This window comes from Balaenoptera musculus, chromosome 10 (genome assembly GCF_009873245.2).
Source record: "Balaenoptera musculus isolate JJ_BM4_2016_0621 chromosome 10, mBalMus1.pri.v3, whole genome shotgun sequence".
NCBI classification, from domain to species: domain Eukaryota; kingdom Metazoa; phylum Chordata; class Mammalia; order Artiodactyla; family Balaenopteridae; genus Balaenoptera; species Balaenoptera musculus.
Genome location: NC_045794.1, coordinates 66,076,186 through 66,085,884, shown reverse-complemented (window position 1 = coordinate 66,085,884; position 9,699 = coordinate 66,076,186).

Below are 9,699 nucleotides of genomic sequence, written 5' to 3'. Positions count from 1 at the left end.
TAAGTAAAAGGGGATGGTTAGAAAATACTTGTCATCAAAAGGTTATGTTAGTCAGTCATTACAGCCATTCACCTTCCTAATACATAACACCAATATTTAAATTTGTTCCATTGTTTGGCATCCTGGTGATTTTTACACCTGGGGTCAATGTACCCTAGTAAGGTTCAGGATGGGTGAGAGGATTATCTTTGACTCATAAAATGGAAGAAAGATTGTTTGAGAGGGGAGATGGAGAAGAACACGTAAGAAACTTGCTGAGATGTGTTCTCATGCACACCAATTTTAAGCAAGTGTGCATATGGGAATTGAGCACCTGAAACTGTATTCCTTTGAAATATCTTGGAAAGTCTTTGTATGCTTTGAGATATATAAGTAACTCAGTCAGAAGACTTCTGCCCTAGGGTTTATATATTTAGGAATGAAATTGTTTTGTCACAGCTATGTACATGATTAAAATTATTAGTTAAGGGACAAGTGATTATCAAATATTTGTTCTAATTTACACTCCCACCAGCAGCATTTAAGAGCTCCCATAAGTCCACATCCTTACCAACACCTGGGATTGTCGGCTTTTTCAACATTTGCCAATCTGCTATGCATAAAATGAGAGCCAATTATAGTTTCATTTTGTATTTCCTTGATTACAAATTAAGTCGAGCAACTTTCTATATGTTTATCGGCCATTCAAGTTTCCAGTTTCCTTTTTTATGATTTTCTGGGTTATATATTTTGCCCAGTTTTTAACTGTCTTTTTCATTATTTATTTAAATATTTTAATATACATATGTACACCTATATATTATATATGTATATTAGATACAATCCTTTGTTGGTTGATATGTTGTAAAACCTTCTTATTTGTGGCTTATATTTTCACTTTTTTATTATGTTTTTTGGTGAACAATACTTAAAATTTTAATGTAGAAGAATTTATCATTTTTTTCTTTTTGTGTTTTGTGGTGTGTCTTATGTTAGAAATCCACCTGAACATCATAAAGATATTCTTCTATATGTTCTTGTAAAAGTTTTGCTTTTCACATTTACATTCTGCCTAAAAGTCTCCCTCACTCCCTCCCTCCCTCCCTTCCTTCTTTCCTTCCTTCCTTCCTCCCTCCCTTCCTCCCTCCCTCCTTCCCTTCCTCTCTCTCTTTCTTTTTTTCTTAGGATAATAAAATGTCCAGCCACAATTTGTTGAAGAGCCATAATTTCACCACTGAATTTCAAATAACCACCACTGTAATTCATAAAGTGTCCACATATGGGTGGGTCTGTTTATTTGGGGGCTCTCTATCCTCTTCCTCTGCCCCACTGCTCTATTTGTCCCTGAATCAGTATCAAACTGCCTAATTACTATAACTTTTATAGTAAATATTAATATTAGGTGGAGCAAGTACCCCACCTTTGGTGTCTTCAATTGTATCCTGGTCATTCAACATAAATGTTAGAGTTATCTCATCATATTCCCCAATTAAATTATACTGGATTTAAAGATTAAATTTGATGAAAATGGACATGAGTAAAATATCACATTCCCCTATTTATGGATATAGTATATCTTTCTTTTTATTCAGATATTTATGAATGTTTTTCAATAAAGTTTTTCAAATTTCTCCCAAGAAATAAGAAATTTTCAGATATTGATCTTACAGTTAGCCATCTGCCTGAACTCTTATTAGCTCTAGTAATTTGTATAATATTTAAGTTTTATACACAGCCATCCTATCTATGCAAATAAAGGACAGGTGGATGACTTCCAAAGTTTTTCCATGTTAGAGCTGAAACCAGAAGTCCAACTCTTTTTCTTAGAGTCCTGTCACTCCCCTGCCACCCATTTTATAAGGTATTATGGAGCACAAGCTTTGGTAATAAATAACCCCATCTTCACTCCCCCAATCAAATCAAGATCAACTGACACTGTTACTTGCCACAAAACTAAACATACAACAGCAACCGCATGTATTATATTTGGACCATTGTCTTCCATACAACGCTTTACTAATTTTCTCAGACTTGTCAGACTGCGCTTTCCCAGCCTCCTTCACCAATTTGTCTTCCTTTCCCTGATTCATTTAAATATTGGCAGTCTTAAGGATCCTTCTTAATCATCTTCTCTTCATTCTACACTCCTTCCAATATGTTCATCACTTCAAAGAATATTTAGCTAATTTAAAATCTGAAAATTTTACTTCCATCCCAGTCCTTTTTTTAAACTTCAAACATATATATCCAATTGCCTCTCATCATTTACATTTGAATTTTTAAGAAACATCTCAGTAAATATTTTTGATTGATAGAGTGATGAAAGGGTCTTGTGCGCTTCCTTTTCCTACAATGTCGTTAATCAGTGAGCTCAGTAACTAGTGCTTTAAGATCATTGTCAGAGTCAGATTGAAGCTTAAAGGCAAATAATGTCTGTTTCTTTCCTCCACATGTGATTGTAAACCTTTTGAAATTAGGTACCACAATTTGTTTATTTTGGAAGGGCTCATAAAATATTTTTTTAACACTTGAATAGTGTTAACCTGTTAGAAAAAAGTGACCAGAATAGCTAATTCTTCCTTTGAACTTATTTTACATGTGTTTATTGATGATGTGCACAGCTCAAGTAGCACTGACATAGCATTTATGGTGACCTTAAAATTAAGAATTGATGAGATGGGATGGAGATGATGAAGAGGAGGAGGTCAGAACTGGGAAAGGTGGAAGGAAAAAAAAGGATAAAATGCAGATTCTTTAGCTGAGATATAATTAGGTTTACTCTGCCTTCTTTTGAATGTGAATAATCTAACTATAGGAAAAAAGAAAGTGATTCTGTCATACATCTTGGGCTTGAATGCTAGTCTAACATTTGAGTAAAGTTCTTAATCTAACCTCACATGGTTTCATAATCTGTAAAATAATGCATGTAGAGGAATGATTGCAGTGACTGTCCTTAAGTAAATTCTCAGTAAATACCTGATATTAAAACAAGGCAGTGAATTAAAGTCCTTTAGGAGGTAGGACATAAATAGATGTCAGGAGTTGAGGAGCTCCAGTTGGCCACTCATTACTTAAACTGATTGAACACCAATTTAGAATTATTCAATCAGACTTTTGCTTTCAGGTGAATGACTTTTTTTCTTCACTTTACTTACATTTACCAGTTTATTATAAAGAAAACAACTCAAGAACAGACAAAGGAAAGAGATGCATAGGTTAAGGCATGGGGCGAGGGGACGCACAGCTTTCAAGCCCTCTTCAGGCACCCCACCTCGCCTCCAAGTACTTCCGCGTATTCACTGACCTCTCTCTAAATCACATTTTTTTCTCAGGTGAAGGGTTTTTAACATTTTCCAACCGACTTCTTAAAGGAACAGAACACTTCTTTAGTGCTTACCTGGGTTACAAAATCAGAAGATTAAAGAAATAACAGTTTTCTTTGATGGCACCAAAGGTTTTTCACCAGACTGATGCATCCTGAGCTTTAGATTTTGTGCACACTCCACTGAATTAACCTGAACAGTTTGAAAAGAAAGAACATCTTCTAAAAACAAACAAGAAAACTACCTTTAAAATTCTGTCTACTCTGCATAGCAATTGTGAAATCAGTTTAATATTCCAAATGATGTACTAGTCAACAAAATCTGCCCAAAATGTAAACTTTCATGTTACTCTGGTTTCTCCAAGAACATTTTTTCCCTAGTAAACACTGCAAAATGTACAATGAGGGCCCTGAGTAACTAATACCTGAAATTGGCTTTATATATTATTTGTTGCCTGATTTTCATCGTGGTAGGGTTGCTTCTCACCCTACAAAAACCTAAGCTCCTCACAGGCGGCCCTGTATTGCCTGATTCTTTTATGCCTCCACATAAGTTCTCTGCACACTGATGACTCAATAAAGACCTGACAACTGGTTATATTTTAAGTCCATATATTCCAAACAAAGGCATAAAGAGGGTGAATTCTGATTGAACTAGCGGAGCCTTCTAAAGAAGGAACATTTGGGAAATATATTTGTGAAGAGGCACTGAAAGTTACCTCCTTCTAAAAGGGCAAAAGAAAAACCCTGAAGCCAGTTGCATATCAGAAATGGCATCCATTAATCTCTTTGCCAAGCAGCGTAAAGCAAAGAGGCCTTTGAAAGCAGTTGCCCTTAAGAATGGAGTCATGGTTTAATGTGTTTGGTTTGGAGCACCTTGCTTTTAGAAGCCAGCACCTGCAGCAGACTGACAGAGTCACTGCTTCTGGTAGCAGATTGGGTAATGATGCTGATGACATTTATGGTCCAACATTTCGAGAATTAATTTACAATGGAAATAGTTCTTAGTGCAATGAATACATCACTGCAGTGAAAGATTGACTCCCAGTTTATCAGCTATAAACTATGCAGCTCAGCTTAAGTCCTTTAGAAGGCAAGCATTACAGACATTACTCACAGCTATTTGGGGTTCATAGTTCACTGAGAGAATATTTGAAATATGAAGGTATATGCCACTATAATAAAAATCAAGAGCAAAAACCTAGAAAGGGATTTGGAGGGGGAGAAGAACAATAAAGAAATGTGTTCCAGGTGCCTCTGTGTCTCTTCCCTCCTCTGGTCAGATTTCCTATGGAAGCCATGCAATTTCATCCCTGATAATCCCCTATATTTTACGTCAGGAAGTTCCCATGAAAACATTTTCTTCTTTCAGCTTCTCTTCTTTATCACCAACTTAGAGCCAGCCCATCATTTTTTTTTTTTTTTTAAAGATTTTATTGATTGATTGATTGATTGATTGCTATGTTGGGTCTTCGTTTCTGTGCTAGGGCTTTCTCTAGTTGCGGCAAGCGGGGGCCACTCTTCATCGCGGTGCGCGGGCCTCTCACTATCGCGGCCTCTCTTGTTGCGGAGCACAGGCTCCAGACGCGCAGGCTCAGTAGTTGTGGCTCACGGGCCTAGTTGCTCCGCGGCATGTGGGATCTTCCCAGACCAGGGTGCGAACCCGTGTCCCCTGCATTGGCAGGCAGATTCTCAACCACTGCGCCACCAGGGAAGCCCCAGCCCATCATTTTTATTAGAAAAATTTCTGTAAATCTGTTAGGAAAAGTAACATAAAGTATGCATCTACATTTTATTTTGTGGATTTTATTAAAGAATTACAAGTCCCTCATTTCCAGTCTTCAGAAAAGACTAGTATTTTCCTAGGACTTCTGGAATATTCTCCAGATGACTCTGACCACCTGTTTTTGTCAGGGAGAGATGGCTCTGTCTACTGAAAGTAAAAAATATGAGGGATATACTGGTAATAAACATACATCTAAATGTTGATTAAATTATTGGCTATAGGAATGAGACTTGTCTTATAATTGTAAAAACTAATACAAATTATGCAAAGGGATTAACATAAGCTATTATACTGCAGTAAGCTACAACTAATAATTGCATTTAAAGGCTAATTATTGAGAAGCTGAGATACTGGAGTTGTAATTATTAGCACCTATTCTTGGCCCTGAAATAGACTTGGGATGAGCTTTTAGATTGAAATCATTATTTTTCTGTGTCTTTAAATTAGCATGGTCTTTCTCAAAGAAGATGTCTTGAGTATAAATAATATGTGGGGGCTTCCCTGGTGGCACAGTGGTTGAGAGTCTGCCTGCCAATGCAGGGGACACGGGTTCGAGCCCTGGTCTGGGAAGATCCCACATGCCACGGAGCAACTGGGCCCGTGAGCCACAATTACTGAGCCTGCGCGTCTGGAGCTTGTGCTCCGCAACAAGAGAGGGCGCGACAGTGAGAGGCCCGCGCACCGCGATGAAGAGTGGCCCCCGTTCACCGCAACTAGAGAAAGCCCTTGCACAGAAACGAAGACCCAACACAGGCAAAAATAAAATAAATAAATAAATTTAAAAAAAAAGAATTCTCATCATAAGAAAAAAAAAATAATATGTGGGGAGGGACAATTTTATAGGGGGTGGTCTGAATGATCACAGGGGCAGTAGGGAAAGGCATATACTCCAATTAGCCTTTGCAAAGCCTTTTGTCAGAGTTCTGTATGAGCTTAATGGGTTTTTAGTAAGTCTGGTAGTATCCCTCATATACACCTTCCTTCTCTCCCAACCCATCCCAACCCTTTCTTCTTTTGGTCATATCTAATGAGAGTAGATGTATCCGTGTGCAAACAGCACATGAAACATTAGGGCTGCTTTCAAAAGTCAACTAACTCTCTAAAGAGGAAATTACAGGTTGGATAATGTTGATATAAGAAGAGTTTGTATAAGTTGTGCACTGTTTTGTTTTCTTTATTAAAGTGTCCATTTAGAAAACTTGGAAAAAACTAAAAAGGAAAAAATAATGAAGCAATTAAATGTATAGTTCCCTCATCCAAACACCCTGTCATTCTTTGTGCATTAATACATAGGAATATGTAGTACAAGTACTGCGTGGAGGAGTTTGCAAAATTCTATAAAATGTCATTACTTTTGACTGAACATTTACTGGGAGCTAATACATAAAATAATTGAAAAAATACCACCCATAAAAATAGAAGTCTTTTATATAGCTTACCAGCAAGTGATATGGCTCAGTGAGTAAAGCTAGGATGGGCATACCGGAGATACTCAACCCTTTGTCAATGTTCCCAAGTGCCACAGTAAATATAACACATGAAACTTAATAGCCATGATTTTAGGAATTAACCTCCGGAGAGGATTATACTAATAATTAGAATCCTATGTATTTTAGTTTCAGTGAGCTTTAAGTCTTGCCGCTCTACTTTTGTTATATATTGATTTTAAAAGGAATGATTTTGCCTACCATACTCGAGTAAGGATTAAAAATGATATTCTCACATATGGTGAAATAGCCATATTAACCTAGATAGATTGAAGAGCATATGGTTGTAATATGACTGTAGATCACTTACACCAATCACTGGTATATGATTTCAGTATAGAACTCAGATATTTTTCTCTAAGGATTATTAAGAACTAGTTTTTGTAGCACTTTTGTATTATATGCTCACATACATTTGTTCATATTTCAGAATTTAATTTATATTGTGAAAACATTTTAAAGTTATATCTTTAGTTATTCATTCAAAGAATGAAGGCCAAAGTTTAGAAAGGAGATGGAATGGAGAAGATATAGTCTCTGGAGTTGAAGATAAGATTTTATTAGAACTTGTACATTAACCAAAATAAAAGGAACGATGATTTTAAGTAATTTATTTAAATAACGTTAATATTACAGCATTATATAACTTCCTATTTAAACAGTAATATCTGTTTGAACATTCTAGAGTTTGTCAAACTGAGCTGGAAACAATTCATCTTGGAAGTTTGATTAAGTATTTATTGCTAGGCAGAAAAAAAAGGAAAAAACATTAGTATGCTTATCTTTTCTCTAGTTTCACCTAAATATAACTTCTGGCTATGGTATTTAATCTATCACTACTGCTGTAATGTCTTAAGTTAAACCAAACAACCTCTTGGGTCAACAACTTGTCAGATCCCTAGGTTAACAATAATTTAGTGTATTAGGAAATAATTCTCAAAATCCCCTCCCTGGCATTTTGTATGAATTTTGCTGACCATTAATAGGCAAAATAATTTTCTCCAGGTATGGTGTGTGTTCTATGTACTAAGAATTGATTTCAGAGCTTGATACACATATATATAACTAACCCTAAAAATAGCTTGTGGCAATGGGTATTAAGAACTCTGTTATGACTGAGGAAAATAAAGCACAGAGAGGGAAAGTAGTTTGATCAACTTATAAGCTGGGAACTTGTGACTTGACCAAGGTCACTCTTACTTCACAGGTCATTCCCTTAACTACCATACACATAGCTTTCTACATTCTTTATGTTGGATCAGAAAACCACAAAAGTCTCCATGTGATAGTACTAAAGAACTCTTGAGCTGTTGAATCACATCTTGAATTCAGTTGGTTATACTAACATGACTTTCGTGGTCATTAAGTATACTAGAGACTTTATACCAGTACAGAACATTTAACCTTTCTGCCGGGCCAGAAGTCTAATTTGAGCAGTTTTACTTTGATGCTCTATTTTTGATTGGTTAAGCCATTCATCCTGTTTGACATTGTTGTGTGGTGTTGCTATGCTTACTTTAACCAGCTGTCACATTCCAGCCCAGAGGTGGGTGAAATGATTTGTGTTTATATGTAATTCTGAAAGGCTTTTAGATGCTTTGAGTTGGCAGTATGTCAATATAAAAGACATTTATCCATCCAGCATAGCAAGCCTGAGAGACTTTCAAAATTCTTCATGTAACTTTATAAAAATTTCTTTCTGCCATTCAAATGTTGGCAGACTGTTCTTATGCAATTATTTCTAGCTCTATTATTAAGCCTGTGACTGTAAAGAGATGTCTTTGTAGCAGATACTCATTTCTTCATGTTGAATTGGTTCTAAATTTGTATGAGACTATTCATATCATATATCCTGTCTTTCTGAAAGAGATTATAACACTTAAAGCAGGATAGTTGTTCTGAGCTACAATTAGATATGGGAAGAAGTTTGAATTCCTCCAGTAGAGTTTCTGCACAAGTATACAGATTGATATAAGAATATAGAAATTTAATGAGCATTTATTTTATACCCTTTATATGCCTGAAGCAAGTCCAGGTGCTAGGGGTACATAGAACAGTTCTGCATTGAGGGAACTAATAATGCAGCAGCAAAAAAACAAAAAAAACAAACCCACATACTTTTAGTATTCTTTAGCCACAAACTCATAATCCTTCCAAAAAGTATTGACAGCTTAAATCAGTGGAGTTGTGGGTTTAGTTATTCAGGAAATCATCTCAATTTTTTGTCACTTTCCTGTGTAGAAAGCTTATCTTCCAAAATAGTATTATCCCTATTCACAAAATGTAAAGCCACCCAAGTGATTCAAAAAGTAATTTTAAAAATCAGTAATTTCTTCAAGAAAGAAAAAAAGGTCAACCCCATATCAATCAATCTCTTTATCATCATTCACACAAAACACCCAGTTAACCAGTTGCTTTACTCAAACTTTCACTTACAACAGGTCAGGTTAGCATTTGGATATAGAATAAATATGATTAAAAGGCATTATCTTCAATGATAAATTAATATCCTTATTTTCAAGTTATATTTACTTGGAGACAGTTTTTCAAAGAACAAAGGTATGTTTCTATTACCATCATTACTTAGTTACAGCAGTATGATTTTATCAAAATTGGGATTTTAAAAATACATTATTATATGTAATATAGTTACTTAGGAGGATAATTTGCTTTTCGTGAACTGAATATGATATTACAGTGCTTCGTTTTTATATCTCATTTTAACTGTGCGCAGAAGGAAAGTGTTAACATTTAATTGTCTGCGAAATATTTTCAAGGAGTTAGCTTTGATGTGAAAAAATAATAGTTACTTAGGGAACTGTAATGCTATAAGCTTGAGACACCCAACCCAATGAAAATTCTTTGAATAAAAAAGAGAGCAACCACAACAAATAGTATTTAAAATGCATCTCTGATCATATGAAGCTTTCACTTTCTTCATTATTTACTAGTTCTCATTTATTTCAATGTTCACCTGTCTAGTATACCACCATTACTATTTTAGTGATTCATCAGCATTGGCAACCTAACCATTCCCTAAAAAAAAAGCAAGGAATAGCAATTGGTACATGCTCAAGCTGAGTTAACTCAATGCTGTTTATCTGGATGTAAAGTAAGAAAGGCAG